General features: G+C 44.4%; 1 protein-coding gene across 5 annotated transcripts in view; it reads left to right on the top strand.

The window, feature by feature from the left end:
- The window catches only part of LOC121871516 (hexosaminidase D-like), a 273,277-nt gene that overhangs the window by 202,706 nt on the left and 46,571 nt on the right, over window positions 1-24,000 (top strand). For all 5 annotated transcript variants that reach the window (XM_042373924.1, XM_042373923.1, XM_042373926.1 and 2 more), the window contains one exon: window positions 5,445-5,500. The gene's annotated coding sequence lies outside the window, so the exon portion shown is untranslated. The remainder of the gene's footprint in view (window positions 1-5,444; window positions 5,501-24,000) is intronic.

Below are 24,000 nucleotides of genomic sequence, written 5' to 3'. Positions count from 1 at the left end.
TGTGGTTCATAGCTACTTCCTTTACCGAAGACACTCGACCGAAGACACTCGACCGAAGATTTAAACCATAATAACGACGACTAAAGCTGAAATTAATATTATACTTAACAGTTAGGAAGGGAAGTTAAAACACACACACACACACACACACACACATATTCGTTCTTGAAATTTTCCCCTCTCCTCCCTTTCTTTCTTCCTCCCTTCTCGTCTCGTCTCCTCCCCTCCCTTCCTCACCTCACCTCTTTACAATGCAGAGGAAATACGTGTCTCCCCTCCACCCCCTCGTCCCCTCCCCTCTTCTCCCTCCCCTTCACTCCCCGTCTCCCCTACCCCTGCCATCATTTCTACATGCAGTATAGCGTGCAGCTGTCTGCAGAACACAAAATACTGACGTTCCACCCCTCCTTCCTTCTCTGCCCCTCCCCGCTCTTATCTTCCCCTCCCTCCCTTCCCCTCTTGTCCCCTTCCCTCCTCTTGTCCCCTTCCCCCTCACCCTTCCTCTCCTTTCCCTCCTCACTTCCCTTCTTCTTTCAATCATTTCCTCCTTCCCTTCCTCCCATTCCTCCTCTCTTCCCCTCTTCCCATTCCCATCAACACTTCTTCCTTCCTTCCCCAACCTCTTTTCTCCTCTCTCCCCCTCCCCTTTTCCTCCTTTCTTCGTTCCTTTCTTTCCCTTTTTTTATTTAAATTCCTCATAGAGCTCCTCTGATCACCACGTACCCCAGCAGCTTCACTCCCGTTCCCCACCCCCTTCCCTCCCCTCTCACCCCCCTTCCTCCCCTCTCACCCCCTTCCCTCCCTCTCCACCCCTTCCCCCCTCCCACCCCTCCCTCCCCTCACCCCCCCTTCCCCCCCTCTCACCCCCCTTCCCCCCCCTCCTCCCCTCTCACCCCTTCCCTCCCTCTCACCCCCCCCTCTCCCACCCCTTCCTCCCCCCTCCCCCCCTTCCTCCCCTCTCACCCCCTCTCCCCCCCCCCTTCCCTCCCCTCTCACCCCCTTCCCTCCCCTCTCACCCCCCTTCCTCCCTCTCACCCCCTTCCTCCCCTCTCCCTCTCACCCCTTCCCTCCCCTCTCACCCCCTTCCCTCCCCTCTCACCCCTTCCCTCCCCTCTCACCCCCCTTCCCTCCCCTCTCTCCCCTTCCCTCCCCTCCTCACCCCCCCCTTCCTCCCCTCTCACCCCCTTCCCTCCTCTCACCCCCCCTTCCCTCCCCTCTACCCCCTTCCCTCCCTCTCCCACCCCCTTCCCCTCCCCTCTCCCCCCCTTCCCCTCCCTCTCACCCCCTTCCTCCCCTCTCACCCCTTCCTCCCTCTCACCCCCTTCCCTCCCTCTCCCCCCTTCCTCCCTCCCTCCTCCCCCCTCTCCCCCCTTCCCTCCCCTCTCACCCCCTTCCCTCCCCTCTCACCCCCTTCCCTCCCCTCTCACCCCCTTCTCCCCTCCTGCCCCCTCCCTCCCTTCCCTCCCCTCTCCACCCCCCTCCCTCCCTCCCCCTTCCCCCTCCTCACCCCTTCCCTCCCCTCTCACCCCCCTTCCCCCCTCTCCCACCCCCTCACCACCCTTCCCTCCCTCTCACCCCCCTTCCTCCTCTCACCCCCCTTCCCTCCCTCTCTTCCCTCCCCCTCACCCCTTCCCTCCCTCTCACCCCCTTCCCTCCCCTCTCACCCCCCTTCCTCCCTCACCCCCCTCCTCCCCTCTCACCCCCTTCCCTCCCCTCTCACCCCCCCCTTCCCTCCCTCACCCCCTCCCTCCCTCACCCCCCTTCCTCCCTCCACCCCCCTTCCCTCCCCTCTCACCTCCCTCCTCTCACCCCCCCTTCCCTCCTCTCTCAGCCCCCTTCCCTCCTCTCCACCCCCCTTCCCTCCCCTCTCACCCCCTTCCCTCCCCTCCCTCCCTCCCCCCCCCTCTCACCCCCCTCACCCCTTCCTCTCACCTCCCTCCCCTCACCCCTCCCCTCTCCCTCTTCCCTCCCCTCTCACCCCTTCCCTCCCCTCTCACCCCCTTCCTCCCCTCTCACCCCCCCTCTCACCCCCTCCCTCCCCTTCCCCCCCTCCCCCTTCCCTCCCTCACCCCCTTCCTCCCCTCTCCCCCCCTTCCCTCCCCTCTCACCCCCTTCCCTCCTCTCTTCCCCCCTCTCACCCCCTTCCCTCCCCTCACCCCTTCCCTCCCTCCCTCCCCCTTCCTCCCTCTCACCCCCCTTCCCTCCTCTCTCACCCCTTCCCTCCTCCCTCACCCCCCTTCCCTCCTCTCTCACCCCCTTCCCTCTCCTCCTACCCCTTCCCTCCCCTCTCCCCCCTCTCCCCTCCACCCCCCCTTCCTCCTCTCTCACCCCTTCCCTCCTCTCTCACCCCCTTCCCTCTCTCCCACCCCCCCTTCTCTCCTCTCTCACCCCCCTTCTCTCCTCTCTCACCCCCCATCCCTCCTCTCTCACCCCCTTCCCCCTCTCTCCTCCCTCTCTCCCCCTCTCTCACCCCCCTTCTCTCCCTACCCCCTTCCCTCCTCTCTACCCCCTCTTCTCCTCCTCTCTCACCCCCCTCCTCCTCTCTCACCCCCGTTCCTCCTCTCTCACCCCCCATTCCCTCCTCTCTCACCCCCCCCTCCTCTCCCCCTTCCCCTCCTCCCCTCTCACCTTCCCTCCCTCCCCCTTTTCCTCCCTCTCAACCCCCCTTCCCCTCCCTCTCAACCCCTTCCCTCCCTCCCTCCCCTCCCCACCCCTTTTCCCTCCCTCTCAACCCCCCTTCCCTCCCCTCACCCCTTTTCCCCTCCTCTCAGCCCCCTTCACTCCCTCCTTCCCTTGCCCCTCTCCCCCCTCCCCTCTCAACCCAAGTACAGGCCAGTTACAGTTCTCCACAATACATAGGGTACAGGAACATCTTATTTTATATTACAGCCAGGTATAGCACTCGCTCCTGTATCTAGAGAGAGAGAGAGAGAGAGAGAGAGAGAGAGAGAGAGAGACCCCCATGTTGAGAAAGAAAACAGCTGTGTGTGTGTATTTCCAGTTCCTAAAACATAGCTGAGGCAGTACTAGAACCTGTGGCCCCTTCTAGCTCTAGTAGAACCTTTACTGTTTAAAGTAACAGCACTAGATCCTTTCCTGTTTAAAGTAACGGTACCAGAACCTTTCCTGTTTAAAGTAACGGTACCAGAACCTTTCCTGTTTAAAGTAACGGTACCAGAACCTTTCCTGTTTAAAGTAACGGTACCAGAACCTTTCCTGTTTAAAGTAACGGTACCAGAACCTTTCCTGTTGCTGATAATCGTACTAGTACAGTACCTTTGATGAGTTCTAGACTCCTGGATAACAATAGAACCTCCACTATCACGGTTAATAGCACTGGAACCTTTACTACCTCCAATAAGGGTTCTAGAACCCATCTTACCCAGGCAGAGAGAAGGAAGAGGGGGATACTGAAGAGAGAAGGAAGGAGAAGAAGAGAGGGAGACGAAGAGAGAAGGAGTGGAGGTATTGGAAGGAGAGGAGGAGGGAGAAGAAGAGAGGGAAGAAGTGAAGGTACTGGAGGGAGAGGAGAGGAGGAGAGGGAAGGAGTGAAGGTACTGGAGGGAGAGAAGAGGAGGGAGAAGGAGAGGGAAGGAGTGAAGGTACTGGAGGGAGAGAAGAGGAGGAGGAGGAGGGAGGAGAGGAAAGAAGTGAAGGCACTGGAGGGAGAGAAGAGGAGGAGGGGAGGAGGAAGGAGGGAAGAATTAGTACTGGAGGAGAGAGAAGAGGAGGGAGAGGAGAGGGAAGGTGAAAGGTACTGGAGGGCGGAGAGGGAGGAGAGAGAGGGAAGGAGTGAGAAGGTGTTGGAGGGAGAAGAGAAAAGAGGGAAGGAGGGAGGGGAGGGAGAAGGGGTAAAGTATAAGGCAGGGAATTAAGGGTTAGTAAAGGAGAGGAGAGGAGAGAGGAGAGGAGAGAGGAGGAGTCCATGTTGCGTGAATAGTGAAAGTGCTCCAGCCTTGTAGTTCACTACACACACACATGCAAACACACACGCAAACACATACACATGCAAACACTTGCATGTGCACACACACACACACACATACACATGTATACACACACATGGAAACCACACACACACACACACACACTCTCTCTCTCTCTCTCTCTCTCTCTCTCTCTCTCATCCCTTCTCCTTTTCTATCAGTTTCTCACTTCACTTCACCTCTCTCTCTCTCTCTCTCTCTCTCTCTCTCTCTCTCTCTCATCCCCTTCTTCTCTTTCTCTTCCTCTTTCCTCTCCTACGTTCTATCTTTTATTTTCTTTCAGTGTCTCTCTCTCTCTCTCTCTCTCTCTCTCTCTCTCTCTCTCTCTCTCTCTCTCTCTCTCTCTCTCTCTCTCTCTCTCTCTCTCTCTCTCTCTCTGCCGCCATTTCCTGTACTATAATCATAAAGTCATCTGATCAACCTCCTTCGGTCTCGCTTGGAGGTGTAGTGTAAAGTATGGTGATGTAGTGCAGAGAGGGTATGAGTGAGAGTGGTGATGAGTGGGAGTGGTGGTGATGAGGGGGGTGTGTGGTAGGGGTGGTAATGGTGGGGGTGGTGTTGGTAATATTGGTGGTGGTGACTGCATTGGTGATGGTGGATGTGGTGATGGTGGTGGGTCTGGTGATGATGGCTGTGGTGATGGTTGAAGTGGTGGTAAATGTCATCGGTGCACCACGTGGTTGTGTGTGTGTATGTATGTATGTATGTATGTATGTGTGGAGCAGCAAGTTTTTTTTTAGAACATTGTGGTGGAACTCACGAACACACTCCTTCAGGCCTTATACTGTATGAGTTGGCCCAAGACAGTGTTAAACCATTCGCCTCTTGCAGGGTGGCGGCAAAGTCTCTCTGTACGTGGTTTTATGAATACAGTACGTGGTATTTGCACGTGGTTTTATCAATACAGTACGTGGTATTTGTATGTGGTTTTATCAGTACAGTACGTGGTTTTATCAGTACAGTACGTGGTTTTATCAATACAGTACGTGGTATTTGTATGTGGTTTTATCAATACAGTACGTGGTTTTATCAGTACAGTACGTGGTTTTATCAATACAGTACGTGGTATTTGTGCATCACCTCGACCACCAACACGTGTTCATGAGACATTTTTATATACTTCAGTCCAGACACAAGTTTGTCAACAGTATCCGTCAGTCTGTCTGTCCGTGCATGTTCCCGTCTCGTTAAACTCGGGTTTCTCAGCAGTCTTGCACAAAATCTGTCCAAGATAAAACAAGACGATTCTGTATATTTTCTTTATCTATGTCCTTTGTTACCTCCTTATAGTACGTTTCTTTAATAATAATAATAATAATAATAATAATAATAATGCTAATAATAATGCTAATAATAATTCATTTCAGTTAAACTACATGCAGCACTACACAAACACCAGGAAAGATGCAGCTTGTAATGTAATGGCGTTATTAATTGGTATATTTTTCCTCATTTCAGACTGACACGAAGCTGTGCCTGCCGTGCTGCCAGCCTCACAGATCAACATAATACTGGTGGGTACATTTATTACTTCGTCTGTCTCTATTGCTCCTCCGTATGATTTATCTTGACACAAATAATAATAATAATAATAATAATAATAATAATAATAATATAATAATAATGGTTGACAAACGTATTGGACGGTACAAGATTTTTTTTAATTCCGTTTCCTATTTTTGTAAAGTCACCCCTCGTCTCCCTCCTCTTGCTCTCGACTTCTTTTTTTTTTTGGTTGTGTGTGTGAGAGGAACCTGCGACACCTCATCAGACGACTGGCGGCCGGCAGCTGAAGCAACCCTGTCGTGCGCACGATGTGCCTGACAACGTAGTACCGGCCCTAATCACCATAAATATCGTGTACATAAAACATTACCATGAAATATTTTATATATATATATATATATATATATATATATATATATATATATATATATATATATATATATATATATATATATATATATATATAAAATTTTCGGTGAAGAACATTAAACTAGAGCGCGATAAAAACGTAGAGAATAATATTAACGACGTGTGGGAGACTTGACTTAAACTTTATCTACCATGATGATACCGTTCATATATCGTAAGGTTAACTGCTTCGTAAAAACAGGCTTTGATAAAAACTGTGGAGAGAGAGAGAGAGAGAGAGAGAGAGAGAGAGAGAGAGAGAGCGCGCGCTCTGTAGCTGTCCTAGTGTGTCCTAACTTCATACAATTGTCAGCTAGTTTGTACCATACACCAGTAGTCCCCATCCCGCGGCCTCCAGTCCTCGTCACAGTATTCGGTGTGACCGAAGTTTAAAATAAGGAATTTATGCCTTTAGGGATTATACTTCTCATATTTGATGCTATGAAACTGGTGATTATGCAAGTCTCTAAGTAATAGATAATTCAGTAATTATTAAAAGGTGTCGCACAGTACAGGTGTTAGCTTCTGGTGTTAAGTATTGACACGTGTTACTACAGAAGGGAGCGGGTGGATGCTTCTAGACCATCTGGTGACGTTACAGCATGTTACAGTAATACAGACGTTACAGCATGTTACAGTATTAAACACCACATGATAAATCATCTGTAATATCAGTATTTTTACACGAGTCATGTTGTCCACACGCGAGCCATGGATTAGTCTGTATTATGTTATCATTGTCTTGTAAATAATGACTATATCACTGTCGAAACATAATCAACTGAACAGAACTGAGCTGTATAACACACACACACACACACACACACACACACAGGGCGACTGAAGCAAACTCTTGTAATGGCGGGCATCTAACGGTAGAACCAGCTGGCATTGATAACACGGCCAACACTGCCCCCCCGTGATGATGGCAACGATACTACTACTACTACTACTATTACTAACATAAGAATGGAGGAAGCTGCAGCGGGCCTATTGGCCCATACTGGGCAGTCTGGTTTACACCCAACCCCTATTGCTCATATATTCATCCAACCTACGTTTGAAGCTATCCAGCGTATTCGAGTTAATAATGATGTTTGGTAACTTGTTCCACTCATCCACTACTATTTCCAATCCAATGTTTACCTCTCGCGCCTAAATCTAAATTTGTCTAATTTAGATCCGTCGCTACGAATTCGCTCCTCGTTGGATAGTTTGAGTACCTTTGTTATACCACCTTTGTTAACCCTGAATTCCACTTGTACACCTCGATCATATCGCCCCTACACACTACGTCTCTCGAGGGAGTGCAAATTAAGAAGCTTTAACCTGTCTCTGTACTCAAGGTTCCTAATGCCCGGGATTATTCTTGTCATTCTCCTCTCAAGTCTTTCAAGGGATTCTATATCCATTCTGTAGTACGGTGACCAGAACTGAACTGTGTAATCCAAGTGTGGTCTCACAAGCGCAAGATATAGTTTTAGGATAACTTCGCTAGTCTTGTCACTAACATTCCTTTGTATGAACCTAAGTACTTTGTTAGCCTTGTTTCAAGCAAATACACTGCTATTACTATTACTACTTCTAACAATAATGATAATAATAAAATAATAACAATAATAATAATAATAATAATAATAATAATAATAATAATAATGAATGCTGTAATAATGGCAATAATAAACTTTCACATTAAAAAAAATATTATACTCAAGGGAATAAAAGACGTCCCCAGCATCACCAACATACACAATATATACAGGTTAAAACACTAAATGGTAACTGAAGTATTTTGCTGTGTTGAGTGCCTATAAAACACATCGTCTATATTTTTGTGCTATTGTTTAACTCTTTAGCTAATTAACTGTGTGTGTGTGTGTGTGTGTGTGTGCGTGCTTCCGCTTCCCATGTTATTGTTAACCCGCTGTGAACATTATTCAATCACATTAGGAAAATTTTCACGGTTACAGGCGCGCGCGCACACACACACACACACACACACACACACACACTGGACTGGACTATTACCTTCCAAAGACAATAAACATGAACACACAGGGCGTGAAAGTGAAGACAAAGGAACGTCTCTCACCATCATCGAGAACAACGAGACACTATTCACCCACACTTCGTTTTCCCATTAATCGGTTCCTTATTTACGACACCAATACCTAGAAGCCACAGCCGGGGCCTCTGGGGTGAGGCTGTCACTCCAGTTCTGTTTTACCCACAATTCCCTGGATCCTACACAAAGTTTTCCTATTTTTTTTTAATAATCAATTTATTTTTTATCAATTTAACTATTAGAGCCTTACAATTTATGATACAGCGGACTGGATACTAAATTTTTTTCGGTACAGAAGGAAGCAGCATGATTGATTGATACGTTTATTGAGATAAGGAAGCAGCATGATGGGCACTATTCGGCCACCTTTACCTCCCCTACCTGGCAAAGTTAGGTACCCATTAACAGCTGGGTCAACTGGGGAGGGGGGGATAAATACCTCAAGAGCGCTAACTCTCAACTGGATCCACTAGGGCCTAGGCCACCGCTCCTCTGAAAAATCCAGGGCAGGCAGGCAGGCAGGTGTCTCTTTCAAAGCTGTGACCTTGACCTTTGACCGTGTGACCATCATAATACGGCAGGAGGGAGGAGTCATTATGAATATATTTTACAGCAAGTTTAAATACTGTAAAACACACACACACACACACACACACGAGAGAGAGAGAGGATGCAGTGTACGACCTTACTTGCAATTCGTGAACAACACTTACAGACACATAAGAAAATAAGGAGTCTGCAATAGGCCTGTTGGTCTGTGCATGACAGCTCCTGTCGGGAGTTACAACCACCCTCTATCATCCATGAATCTATCTAGCCTCATTTTAAAACTTTCCAGCGTTCCAGCACTTAATACAAAGTTGCTGAGCTTGTTCCACTCATCTACCACCCTATTTGTGAACCAGTTTCTTCCTATCTCCCTCCTAAACTTATCCAATTTAAATACTTTGCTACGAGTCCTATCCTGCTTGGATATTGTAAGAACTTTATCTATTTCTCCTTTATTGATTCCTTTCATCCACTTAAATTCTTCTATCATATCTCCCTGCACTCTTCGTCTCTCTAGGAATGGAGCTTTAGTTTCTTTAATCAATCTTGAGAGGGAAGGTTTCTAAGTCCCGTAATCATTTTCGTCATTCTTCGCTGCACTGACTCCAGTGAATTGATATCTGATCTACTATAGGACTAGCTGTCTGTCTGTCTGTTTGTTCTGGGCAGCCGAAACGGCACAATCGTTTTTCATCAAACTTAGTGGAAAAATTGCAAAAAATTCGTAGAGTGGAACAAACCTGGTCCCATGTCGATGGTTTCTTTAGGAAGGCATTAATTAACCATTTTATTAATGCTGGAAAACGATGCAAGTCTACGGACTTGGCGCACCCTCATTCGCTGTACGCTGTCAGTCGGACGGCGAACCAAGCACGAAGGGCTCGCGATCACTTGTCCATTCTATAATAAGGGCACCAGAACTGAACAGCATAATCGAGGTACGGCCTGACTAGCGCAAGATATAATTGCAATAAGACCTCTGCACTCTTATTACTTACACTTCTGGATATAAAACCTAATAATCTGTTTGCCTTATTTCGAACATTAACGCACTGTTTTCTAGGCCGTAGGTCCGGGCTTACGAGTACCGCTAGGTCTCTTTCACAAGTCGACTTCTCTAGTTTGATGTTGTTAAGGCTGTATACATTGACAGAATTTGTTCTTCCAATATTAAGTACGCTGCACTTGCTGGTGTTGAATTTCACTTGCCATTTTTCTGACCACTCCTGCAGTTTATTTAAATTCTGCTGTAGTGCATTTGCATCCTGCCTTGAATTAATCTGCTGCCCTATTTTGGTGTCATCTGCAAACTTGCTTATGTCACTGCTGATCCCAGTATCTAGATCGTTTCTGTAGATATGAACAAGAGTGGGCCCAGTACTGACCCCTGGTGAACCCCACTAGTTACACAGCCCCACTCAGATTTAAAACCATGTACGCTGACCCTCTGTTCTATCGGTGAGCCATGATTTTATAAAATTTAAAACTTCCCTTCAATACCATGAGCCTTAACTTTTCTCAGAAGCGCCTGATGCGGTACCCTGTCAAACGCTTTGCTAAAGTCTAAGTAAATAACATCGTAATTTTCGTCATTATCATAAACTTTCTTAAAAAAAACATCGGCAGATTTGTTAGACAAGATTTTCCCTTTGTAAACTCACGTTGAGAGTCGTAGATTAATTTGTTTTCCTCTAAATGCGATCGGATGCTATTTGCCATAATTAATTCAAGAAATTTCCCCACTACTGACGTCAAACTAATCGGCCGGTAATTTGACGCTGATGCTCTGTCTCTTTTTGAATATGCATTACTCCCTGGAATAAAGATAATATAGGTATTTAAACACATGAATACATAGACGCTTTTTGTCAAAATAAATGAGTTTTAGGATTCTTAAAATCACGCTAATGTGTTGAACCTTTCCTTAAATGAATGAATAATATCTACAGTTTTTAACACAATTTCTAGGAGTCTAAGGATTCGTGGCGCCATCTTGTGACCTAACATGTAAGCGAAAGGTCACGTTATTGGGTCACCTTACCTTAGTCGAAGGAAGTTAATCTGCCAAGAGAGAGCAAAGACGAGATTCCAGGAGACAGAAAAACTCACACGCCCAGACACAGTGGGTGGATACGTGGATCAGACACTGGGTGGATAGATGGATCAGACACACTGGGTGGATAGATGGATCAGACACACTGGGTGGATAGATGGATCAGACACACTGGGTGGATAGATGGATCAGACACACTGGGTGGATAGATGGATCAGACACACTGGGTGGATAGATGGATCAGACACACTGGGTGGATAGATGGATCAGACACACTGGGTGGATACGTGGATCAGACACTGGGTGGATACGTGGATCAGACACACTGGGTGGATACGTGGATCAGACACACTGACTGGATCAGACACACTGGGTGGATGCGTGGATCAGACACACTGGGTGGATGCGTGGATCAGACACACTGGGTGGATACGTGGATCAGACACACTGGGTGGATGCGTGGATAGACACTGACGTGGATCAGACACACTGGGTGGATACGTGGATCAACACACTGGGTGGATACGTGGATCGACACTGGGTGACGTGGATCGTGGGTGGATACGTGGATCAGACACACTGGGTGGATACGTGGATCAGACACACTGATCGTGGATCAGACACTGGGTGGACGTGGATCAGACACACGTGGATCAGACACACTGGGTGGATCAGACACACTGGGTGGATCGTGGATCGTGACATCAGACACACTGGGTGGATACGTGGATCGACACACTGGGTGGATGCGTGGATCAGACACACTGGGTGGATACGTGGATCAGACACACTGGGTGGATACGTGGATCAGACACACTGGGTGGATACGTGGATCAGACACACTGGGTGGATACGTGGATCAGACACACTGGGTGGATACGTGGATCAGACACACTGGGTGGATACGTGGATCAGACACACTGGGTGGATACGTGGATCAAACACAGTGGGTGGATAGATGGATCAGACACATTGGATGGATAGATGGATCAGACACACTGGGTGGATACATGGATCAAACACAGTGGATGGATAGATGGATCAGCCACAGTGGGTGGATAGATGGAGATACTTGGTAGGATGGTACCAGTGATAAGTTTAGACGAGTAGAAATACCTGGTACTTGTCCATGACATTTTTTTTACTAACAGCTGAACTTAACTAAACTAAACTAAACTAACAAAATCAACTAATTAACTCAACTGAACTTAACTCACAAGCAACTAGCAAACAAACAAACAAACTAACAATAACTAACCAAAGCTAAGCAACAAAGCCCAAATAACCCAAACTAACCTACAAACTAACTACTTAACTAACTATACAGCCTATTAGCTAACTCTTTTCCACCATACACAAACACTCGCATACCTCTCAACAATAAGTCCTAATATCTTTAATAAAGGTTATAATAAACACAGCCCACACTCACGCCCACACACAGTCATCCCCCCCCCCTCACTCATATAAATTTGTCCCTAAGCACTTCGTTAAGTTCTCATTTAATAACATACACTTGAGAACCCCACACGCGTTTTTTTAAAGTATTTTTTTAATATCTTACACTCGAGGTCACCAGACTTTTTTATTTATTTATTTAATTATTTATTCATTTTTTACAAACTCGTATTATTTTTGACCTAATTATTTTCACACAATTGGTTTATTTGATCAATACCTAGATTTTGGGAGCTGTTGTTGTTGTTGTTGTTGTTGTTGTTGTTGTTGTTTACGTTGTTGGAACTCCTACAGCAGCCAGTATGTTTGGTGGTGTTTGGAAATAGTGGAGAACGATGTGTTATTTTTTTGTACTCTTTTTTTTTTATATATATATTTCAATGAAGTTGTTGACAGGTTTTTCATTCATATTTTAAAATGTTCTTACTAGTTGCTTAATTCTTTCACTATGGGGACGCCACTTTTAATATCTTTGGCTAACGCAAGACTTGGATTCAACACAGGGGACTTAGTCTATAAGGGGTAGGTAGACTATCTCTACTACTACTACTACTACTACTACTACTAATGATGATAAGATTAATTTTACTGAATATAATTTAAACTTAAAATACTTAAAATCCGTTTTAATTAAGAAAAGATTGTGTGTGTGTGGGGGAGTGCAGTAATTACAGGTTAACTTCAGGGAACTAGTTCAGGTACAGTCTGGGTGAGAACAGTAACTCTGCCACACATGTGAAAGTTTTGTGTGTGTGTGTGTGTGTGTGTGTGTGTGTGTGTGTGTGTGTGTCGGGGTCAAGGGCCGGACACTTAATGCCCGTATGTCAATATGTACACACTTACACCGACTGGACTTACGTACAGATACTCTTATATTAACAACAATGACGACGACAATAATAATAATAATAATGTTCGTTCCCGAGGTTTTTGTACGAACACAATTTTAATCTCTTTATACGGTGTGCAAGATGTAAAGAAATATACACACACACACACAGTCTCTCTCTCTCTCTCTCTCTCTCTCTCTTTTCTTGAGGACAGTGCAGTAACGTTTAATTATATCATGTACAGTAGAGGTGAGATCTACCCTTCCCAGCCCTTCTTTCTCTAATTCGCCTTCTCTTCCTTCCCGTTCTCTCTCTCCTCCCTCTTGATTTTTCTTCGTTTTCTTTTCCTTACCTCGAAACAAGGCTAACAAAGTACTTGGGTTCATACAAAGTAGTGTTAGTTACAAGACTAGCGAGGTTATCCTAAAACTATATCTTGCGCTTGTGAGACCTCATTTGGATTACACAGTTCAGTTCTGGTCACCGTACTACAGAATGGACATAGAAGCCCTTGAAAGACTTCAGAGGAGAATGACAAGACTGATCCCGGGCATTAGGAGCCTTAAGTATAGAGACAATTTAAAGCATCTTAACTTGCACTCCCTCGAGAGACGTAGAGTGAGGGGCGATATGTTCGAGGTGTATAAATGGAAATCAGGGCTAAACAAAGGTGATATAACTAAGGTACTCAAACTATCCAACCAGGAGCGAACTCGTAGCAATGGTTTTAAATTAGACAAATTTAGATTTAGGCGCGAGATATGTAAACATTGGATTGAAAATAATAGTGGATGAGTGGAACAAGTTACCAAACATCATCATTAACTCGAATACGCTGGATAGCTTCAAACATAGGTTGGATGGATATATGAGCGATAGGGGTTGGGTGTAAACGGGACTGTCCAGTTTGGGCCAATAGGCCCGTTGCAGTTTCCTCCATTCTAGTGTTCCCTATTTTCTTCTCTTATCTACTATCTCGACCTTTTATTATTTAACCTCTCACTTAACCACCTCTTTTTCTTCCACACCTCATGCCTTCATTCCTTCCTTCACTCTCTCCTCTCACCTGTCCCTCTACTTCTTCCCCCTCCTCCCCTTCTTTCATACTTCTCGTTAATTCCCTCTTTGCCTTTCTCCCTCCTTGCTTTTCTCCTCTCACTTCCACCTTCATCCTCTCCAGTTTCCGTCTACCCCTCCCCCTCTCCTTGCTCTCCTAGGTAAGTGTCAACATGGTCGCCTACTCAATAATGTGTTAGGGGAAGAGGGGGGAGGGGAGGAGTGATCAGTAGCGCGAAGAGGAAAGTAAAGGGGAGGAGCGGGTGTAAGAGGGTCGGGTCATGGGAGTGTGTTGGAGGAGGTCAAGTCTGAGTGGCAGAAGGAGAGAAGGTCAAGCAGATGTGAGGTCAGGTGAGGGAGGTCAGGTGAAGTTAGGTCAGGGGGCAGGTGTGAGGGAGGAGAGAGGGTCAGGTCAGGGTGGAGGGTGTGAGGAATGAGAGAGGGTCAGGTCAGGGGGCGGGGTTGTGGGGGAATAGTCGTTCAGGTTTATTGAAGCACCAGAAGCAGGACCACATGGGTTGGGCAATAGAAATGAGAAAGGAGAAATATTAATTGATTTTTGTAAGGAAAACAGGATGATAATTTCAAATACATGGTCTAAACAGCACCCTAGGTACACCCACTAAAAATTATTCGGCACCCTTACGGCGTGATACAATATGACAGATGCCGAATAATTTTTTAGTGAGTGTACCTCTGTATATGGATCTCACCCCAGGACAACGTAAATCACATTGTCAGGAATCAAATATTCAAACATTAAGAAACTCAGTAACCCAAATAAAGACCTATCCATAGGCAGATTGTGGTCAGATCACGTCCCAGTAATGAGTTTAGTGTGGTCAAAAAATGATAGACAAAATCAAATGGGATTTAGGGAAGCTCAAAACAGGGGCAGGGATAGAATGTGAAATTGAAACCGAAAATAGATTTTCAGTATTGCTAGAGGGTGACTTTGATGAACTAGAACCAGATAACAATTTAATAATTAACCCCAAAAATAATGTTGGAGGGTGCGAAAAAACTTATAAAACATAGGAAAAACGAGGCTAAAAGTGAATGGATGAAAAATTTAAATTTTAGATGGTGGATGGACGAAGAAATATGATAAAACAAAGTGATGCTTAAAAAAAACTTAAAAGAAATTGAAGGAAGATAATATAGAAAGGAAATGCAAGGTAATAGATGATGGTGACGAGGCACAACTGTAGAGAAATAAACAGACATATTAAACAAATGAGCCAGAAAAGGGAAATAATTGAGTTGGACTATTAAAGGGAAAGGTAATAAGATCCTATTTGAGGCGGAAGAAGTATAAAGGAGATGGGCAGAGTTTATAGGAGAACTATACAATGATAAGGATAGAATAAAGGTAAGAAACGTAAAGGAAATAAAGATCAAACTACCAATTTTGGAAACAAGTTGAGGCAGCTGTGAGCAAAATGAATCCATGTACTATACAGTATAATGGTAAAGCTTGTGGGGTTGATCAGCTTCCAGGAGGTTTTTTAAACGATAAGAATGGGATGAAATGTTTGACTAAAATATGTAATTCTATATACTTAATAGGGAGACCTTCCCAGTGATTTAAAAACATCAATATTGTATTACCTAAAAAGCAATAAGCCTTAGAGTGCACCCAGTTTAGAACAATTTGCTTAAGTATTACCTGCAAAGTTTTATTAAACATAATTTTAAGTAGAATAAATTTAAAATAGAAAGTGATTTGTCTGAAGAGCAAAATGGATTTATAAAGGGAAAAAGGAACTGGAGAAGCTATACTATATTTGGAGTTTCAGGTCCCAAGAAATTTTTACATATTTTGCTTTGATGATTTTGATAAAAGCTTTAGCTAAGGTAAAGCTTAATAAACTTAAGAGCTCTTGTAAAAAATAGGCATTAATAAAGGAGATATTAGAATTGTAAAAAAATCTTCACTGGCAACAGGAGGCTGCAGTGTTAGTAAATAATGAACTTACTAATTGGTTCACAGTTAGACAGGGAGCAAGACAAGGCCGTGTTCTATCTCCAACATTGTATAATATATATTCAGAATTATTGAGAGAATTTATAAGTGATAATGAAGGATTAAAAGTTAATGGTAAAGTAATATTAAAAAAAGGCGCTATGCAGATGATACTGCTCTTATCACGGATAGTGAAGAGGCGTTTCAAAAACTGATTAACAGATTAGTGGAAAAGGAAATATGGGTTAAGAGTTATTGCTTTAAAAACGAAAGTAATGGCTGTTTCCAAGTTGGAAATAAATCTTAAAATGAAAACTATGGTAGGCAACAGGTAACTTAAATAAGTGGAAATTGTTGTATATTTGAGAAGTACGGAAAAAATCAAAACAGGAACAGAGCAAACAAAGACGGCATTTGATAATCTAAAAGACTTCATGAAAAAAGACAAACTTTAATTTGAGAAAAAGGCTGCTGAAAGGCTATACTGTATATGGCAAGGACTGATGTATGGGTCAGATGCGTGGACACTTTCAGCAGACACCGGAAAGAGGTTGTGGAGGCCTTTGGAATGTGGTGCTAAGAATAAGTTACTAACAGGAAAACAAATGGAGTACTAAGGTTGGTAAATACCTGAAGATAAGTACTTGCAATTTACAGAGAAAGAAAAAATGAGATACTTTAATCATATAATTAGGGATGAGGGGATAATAACGGAAATATTAATGGGCAAAGTTGAGGGTAGGAGGGCCAGAGGTAGGCAGATGGCTGGGATGGATGAATTAAATTAAAAACGGGTTCTCAGAGATACAAAACCTTGGGGGAAAAACAGCCCGAGAACGTTTAGAGTGGAGGACTGTGGTCGCCAACCCTCAGATATCAAGACTGTGCTCTAATAATATTACAGTATTAGTGTGAGCGCTACACGTAGGCCGGATATACACATCCTCACATCACTTCACGTCCATACGAACCTTCGAGGATCAATCTTAAGTGTCATATGAAAATAAGCTAATTTAATACCGTAGCTAATATCCATTTATGGGGGAAATAGTATCGTACGGACCCTTGAGAATCCACCAGTGTTCAGAAGGTTAAATGAACTTGTCCGTTGTTATAACCTAACCTAACCTACAAGAATGCAGGTTGAAAGTTTTTACGAACCCTTGTGCTTCCTCTGACGTCATTGTTTTGGTGTTTATTTTCTGCTTCCCACTGACACGACGTGAAGTTTTCATTATGAAGCTTTATATATTTAATCTGAGGGAATTGGTCCTCTGCTGACAATGTTACTGATACCGTAGATATAATTTGAAGTTCTAATAAAAGGCCGTAATAACTAGGGGAGTATAACTGGGCCAAGTGAAGGTTTTAACTGCGTTGTTTCTCTTTAAATCTGATATCTAGCCTGAGTCATTACGTTAATAACTGTCATCAAGTGGTAATTACTCTACCTCTAATTTATACTTCAATTTAGTAGGCCTTGGGTACATTTGTATTCATATCTAGGTTAAGGCTTTACCTGTGTGTTAGTGTCACCGCCTGAGAGATACTGTACCTGTACTTAACACCCACGTCCTTACCTGTACCAATACTGTCTAATGACTTATATTAACCATAAAGGTGAAAGGTAAGGTAAAGGTGATATTTTATAGGTCAGGTTAGGTGAGGTTCATTTATTTTTCCTCAAGTCGAGTGGAGGGAAGTGTGGAGTTCTTAAGTCGAGTGGAGGGAAGTGTGGAGTTCATAAGTCGAGTGGAGGGAAGTGTAGCGTTCATAAGTCGAGTGGAGGGAAGTGTAGCGTTCATAAGTCGAGTGGAGGGAAGTGTGGAGTTCATAAGTCGAGTGGAGGGAAGTGTGGCGTTCTTAAGTCGAGTGGAGGGAAGTGTGCGTTCTTAAGTCGAGTGGAGGAAGTGTAGCGTTCTTAAGTCGAGTGGAGGGAAGTGTAGCGTCTATAAGTCGAGGGAGGGAAGGTGGAGTTCATAAGTCGAGTGGAGGGAAGTGTGGAGTTCATAAGTCGAGGGAGGAAGTGTAGCGTATAAGTCGAGTTGAGGGAAGTTTGGGGTTCTTAAGTCGAGTGGAGGGAAGTGTGGAGTTCTTAAGTCGAGTGGAGGGAAGTGTGGCGTTCATAAGTCGAGTGGAGGGAAGTGTGGAGTTCATAAGTCGAGTGGAGGGAAGTGTGGAGTTCATAAGTCGAGTGGAGGGAAGTGTAGCGTTCATAAGTCGAGTGGAGGGAAGTTTTGGGTATTTATTATTAAAGTTTCTCTAGTATATCATGTAATTCCCCCACCAGAAACACCCTTTGCACCGATGGTCACACTTTATATTGCTACTTTCGTTACCGTCAGATGATTATATTCAGCTTAGGGGAAACTTCGAGGAGTCAGAGAGTAAAACCTGTCTTGTTTATTATTTACTTTCATATTATAAAGACTCCATGTGTTAGAATAATAGGGAGTAAAGGATGGTGAGGGGGTGATGGTGAGGGGTGATGGTGGGGGTTATGGTGAGGGGTGAGGGTTATGGTGAGGGGGTGATGGTGAGGGTGGTGAGGGGGGTGATGGTGAGGGTTATGGTGAGGGGGTGAGGGTGGGGGTGATGGTGAGGGGGTGGTGAGGGGTTATGGTGGGGGTTATGGTGAGGGTTATGGTGAGGGGTGATGGTGAGGGGGGTTATGGTGAGGGTGATGGTGAGAGGGGTGATGGTGGAGGGTTATGGTGAGGGGTGATGGTGAGGGTTGTGGTGAGGGTTGTGGTGATGGTGAGGGTTATGGTGAGGGTGATGGTGAGGGAGTGATGATGGAGAGGAGATGATGAGAGGGGGACGAAAGAAGAACTCTGAAAGAGGGAATGGGGGAAGGAAAGTTAAGAGATGAAGAAAATGAGAGAAATAGAAACATGTATTAAAAAGGATGAAGAGGAGAAGGGAGAGGCAGAGTAAGTAGAAGGAAGGAAGGAAGGATGGAGTGGAGAGGAGAAAGGGGGGAGGGAGGAAGAGAAAGATAAAGATAAAGAGGAGATGGGAGGGAAGGAGTGAAGAAAGGAAGGAAGGAGATAGTGAAGGAAGGAAGGAAGGAAGGAGTGAGTGAGTAAGGGAGGGGACAGGATGATAATTTTAGATACACTATCACGACCGTCATCCATATTTTAGTTAGCTACCATGACGTACGAAGCTGGGCCGAAAATTCTCAAGGCTTGAATTTCTCTCTTCCCAACTTGAGATATTTATGTCTCCGTTGGTCTCCTGTTGTCATGGAAGCATCAAACTGGTCTCCTGTTGTCTTGGAGGCATTAAACTGGTCTCCTGTTGTCATGGAAGCATTCAATTGGTCTCCTGCTTTAATGGAAGATAAAATGAATTTATATTGTCACTGGCATTATTATTATTATATTTACTGTTATTATTACAGTTTGCATTAATATTTTTTTGGTATGTTTTGCGTGTAGTACTTATCTTGTTTCCTGTCTCGGTGCTCGTTGTTGATGAAATCTGTTATCTGATTCTGTCTGTCTGTCTGTCTGTCTGTCTGTTATTTATTTTTCGTCAAGTTTTTCCTATGCCTTTAAATTCCTACTGCAGAAGGTGTAGTTTAGATTGACCACCAGCAGGTAAAAGTATGCATAGGGGTCAAGGAATGAGTGATTATTATTTTTGTCAAATTTATAGAGGAAAAAGATAACTTAACCCATCGAGATGTTTTCATAATTGTCTTTGGAATATTTCGTTATCTGCCTCTCTCCCACAATACTCCTAATACCGCTAATAATGTGTTGGTATTTTGCATTATTATTGTTAAAGGTTCTAATCTCTTGCTGGTATTGATAGTGCTCAAGGCAAGACCATTGGCGTTGGTAAAGGTTCATGTGTTGTCTTTCATCCACTCTTAACTCACAGATTGGCTCACATACTCACACAAGGGTTCACATACTCACACAAAGGCTCACATACTCACAGAGGCTCACATACTCACACAAAGGCTCACATACTCACACAAGGGCTCACATACTCACACAAGGGCTCACATACTTACACAAAGGCTCACATACTCACACAGAGGCTCACATACTCACGCAAAGGCTCACATACTCACGCAAAGGCTCACATACTCACGCAAAGGCTCACATACTCACGCAAAGGCTCACATACTCACACAAAGGCTCACAAACATATTCACAAAAGGCTCACGAACATACTCAAAGACTCACAAACATAAAAGCTCACAATGACTTCACGTATAAGGCATCTCATTATGATCTCACGCACACAAATTCCCGTGACGCAGGATTTTAGCACTGTACTAAATGGTACTCATAATGACTAAATGGTACTCATAATGACTAATTGGGACTCATAATGACTAATTGGGACTCATAATGACTAATTGGGACTCATAATGACTAATTGGGACTCATAATGACTAATTGGGACTCCTAATGACTCACTAGCACTCATAATAACTAGTTTGAACTCCTAATGACTCCCTGGTGCTCATAATGACTCCCTGGTGCTCATAATGACTCCCTGGTGCTCATAATGACTCCCTGGTGCTCATAATGACTCCCTGGTGCTCATAATGACTCACTGGTGCTCATAATGACTCACTGGTGCTCATAATGACTCACTGGTACTCATAATGACTCACTAGCACTCATAATGACTAGTTTGAACTCCTAATGACTCACTGGTGCTCATAATGACTCACTGGTGCTCATAATGACTCACTGGTGCTCATAATGACTCACTGGTGCTCATAATGACACACTGGTATTCATAATGACACACTGGTATTCATAATGACTCACTGGTATTCATAATGACTCACTGGTGCTCATAATGACTAGTTTGGACTCCTAATGACTCACTAGCACTCATAATGACTAGTTTGAACTCCTAATGACTCACTGGTGCTCATAATGACTAGTTTGGACTCCTAATGACTCACTGGTGCTCATAATGCCTCACTGGTGCTCATAATGCCTCACTGGTGCTCATAATGCCTCACTGGTGCTCATAATGCCTCACTGGTGCTCATAATGACTCACTGGTACTCATAATGACTCACTTTTGCTCATAATGACTCACTGGTGCTCATAATGACTAGTTTGGACTTCTAATGACTCATTGGTGCTCATAATGACTCACTCATAATGACTCACTGGTGCTCATAATGACTCACTGGTGCTCATAATGACTCACTGGTGCTCATATGCTGACTCCTCACTGGTGCTCATAATGACTCACTGGTGCTCATAATGACTCATAATGACTCACTGGTGCTCATAATGACTCACTGGTGCTCATAATGACTCACTGGTGCTCATAATGACTCACTGGTGCTCATAATGACCATCAAGTGCCTTGCGCACGACTCACACTGCGCTCATAATGACTCACTGCTCATAATGACTCACTGGTGCTCATAATGACCTCACTGGTGCTCATAATGACCACTGTCGGCAAACACCTCACTGGTGCCTAATGACTCACTGGGTGCTCATAATGACTCACTGGCGCTCATAATGACCACTGGTGCTCATAATGACCTACTGGTGCTCATAATGACCACTGGTGCCCGCACGACTCACTGCGCTCATAATGACCACTGGTGCTCATAATGACCACTGGTGCTCATAATGACTCACTGGTGCTCATAATGACTCACTGGTGCCCATAATGACTCACTGGGTGCTCATAATGACCACCACTGGGTGCTCATAATGACTCACTGGTGCTCATAATGACCACTGGTGCTCATAATGACTCACTGTGCTCATAATGACTACCGGTGCTCATACGACTCACTGGTGCCAAGTAATGACCTCACTGGTGCTCATAATGACTCACTGGTGCTCATAATGACTCACCGGTGCTCATAATGACTCACTGGTGCTCATAATGACCACTGGTGCTCATAATGACTCACTGCGCTCATAATGACTCACTGGTGCCTTATAATGACCACTGGTGTCCATAATGACCTCACCGGTTCATAATGACTCACTGGTGCTCATAATGACTAATTGGTGCTCATAATGACTCACTGGTGCTCATAATGACTCACCGGTGCCTCATAATGACTCACTGGTGCCTATAATGACTCACTGGTGCTCATAATGACCAATTATGCTCATAATGACTCAATTGCGCTCATAATGACTCACTGGTGCTCATAATGACTCACTGGTGCCTGCTAATGACTCACTGGTGCTCATAATGACTCACTGGTGCTCATACTTATTCTCACTGGTGCTCATAATGACCACTGGTGCTCATAATGACTCACTGGTGCTCATAATGACTCACTGGTGCTCATAATGACCTCAATTGCGCTCATAATGACCTCACTGCGCTCATAATGACTCACTGCTCAATGACTCACTGGTGCTCATAATGACTCACTGGTGCTCATAACACCACTGGTGCTCATAATGACTCACTGGTGCTCATAATGACTCACTGGCTCATAATGACTCACTGGTGCTCAAATGACTACTGGTGCTCATAATGACTCACTGGCTCATAATGACTCACTGGCTCATAATGACTCACTGGTGCTCATAATGACTCACTGGTGCTCATAGACTCACTGGTTCTCTGGGTGCTCATAATGACTCACTGGTGCTCATAATGACTCACTGGTGCTCATAATGACTCACGCTCATAATGACTCACTGGTGCTCATAATGACTCACTGGTGCTCATAATGACTCACTGGTGCTCATAATGACTCACTGGTGCCCATAATGACTCACTGGTGCCCATAATGACTCACTGGTGCCCATAATGACTCACTGGTGCCCATAATGACTCACTGGTGCCCATAATGACTCACTGGTGCCCATAATGACTCACTGGTGCTCATAATGACTCACTGGTGCTCATAATGACTCACTGGTGCTCATAATGACTCAGCGGTACTCATAAAGACAATGGTCTCGACGAGATATTTGCCAGAGTATTAAAGGAATGTAAGGAAGAACTTAGTATACCTTTGAATGTGGTACCGGTTTTCAAGAAGGGAGATAGATCACTATCCTCTAACTGCCGCCCAATCAGTTTAACACCAATTGTAGGCAAATTGGTGGAAGTAATAGTTTCAAACTCAATTTGTCGTCACCCCGAGAAACTCAAATTGATTAATGAACTCCCAGCTTGGCTTCACTAGTGGGCGTTCTCGTCTAATGAATCTATTAATATTCTTTTCAACTGTTTTCGAATCAGTGGATGACGGACACGATTATTATGTGGTTTACCTAGACTTTAGCAAAGCCTTGGACAGGATTCCCCGTGAAAGACTAATACGTAAAGTGGATGCTTATGGAATTGAAGGAGATATTATGAATTGGATTAGGGAATGGCTGAAGGACAAGAAACAGAGTCAGCATTAATGGCACTAAATCTGATTGGGGTAACGTCAATAGTGGAGTACCCCAAGGCTCAGTACTTGGACCATTACTATTTATTATATACATAAACGACATGGATATAAGCGTACACAGCAACACAAGTAAATCTGCTGACGACACTAAAATACGGCGTGTAATTAAATCTGACGAGGACTCCGAAATAATGAAGGGAAATCTAAACAAACTTTTCATTGTCTGAAAAATGTCAGATGAAATTAAATATGGAAGAATGTAAAGTATTAAAACTAGGAAATGGAAACAAGGAAACTAGATTTCAGATGAGCAACGAGGATTTCGAGAAATCCGACTGTTGAGAAAGAGGGGCAATGATAAGTAGGAACCTTAAACCACGGCATCAATGCGTGTATGGTCGAAACATGGCCAACAAGGCACCTGGGTTCATGTCAGGAGTATTAGTCACAGGATTAACGAGGTTATCCTTAAACTGAGTGTAGGACAAAATCCCCCCAGGACAAAACCCCCTCGGACAAAACCCCCTTGGACAAAACCCCCTAAAGTACAGTCCGTATGCTAGACCTCACTCGTGTATTATGCGGTTCAATTTTCGTCACCTTACTATAGAATGGATATCGAATCCCTAGAACGCATTCAGAAGAGGATTATGCGATTAATCCTGGGCATTAGGAACCGTGAGTATAGAGACAGATTAAAGAATCTGAATTTTCATTCCCTTGAGAGACGAAGAGTGAGGGGCGATAT

The sequence above is a fragment of the Homarus americanus genome, unplaced genomic scaffold, assembly GCF_018991925.1.
Source record: "Homarus americanus isolate GMGI-L3 unplaced genomic scaffold, GMGI_Hamer_2.0 scaffold45698, whole genome shotgun sequence".
Classification (NCBI taxonomy): Eukaryota; Metazoa; Arthropoda; class Malacostraca; order Decapoda; family Nephropidae; genus Homarus; species Homarus americanus.
Note: the sequence above shows the minus strand (reverse complement) of the source record. Positions and strands in the feature narration are given on the sequence as shown.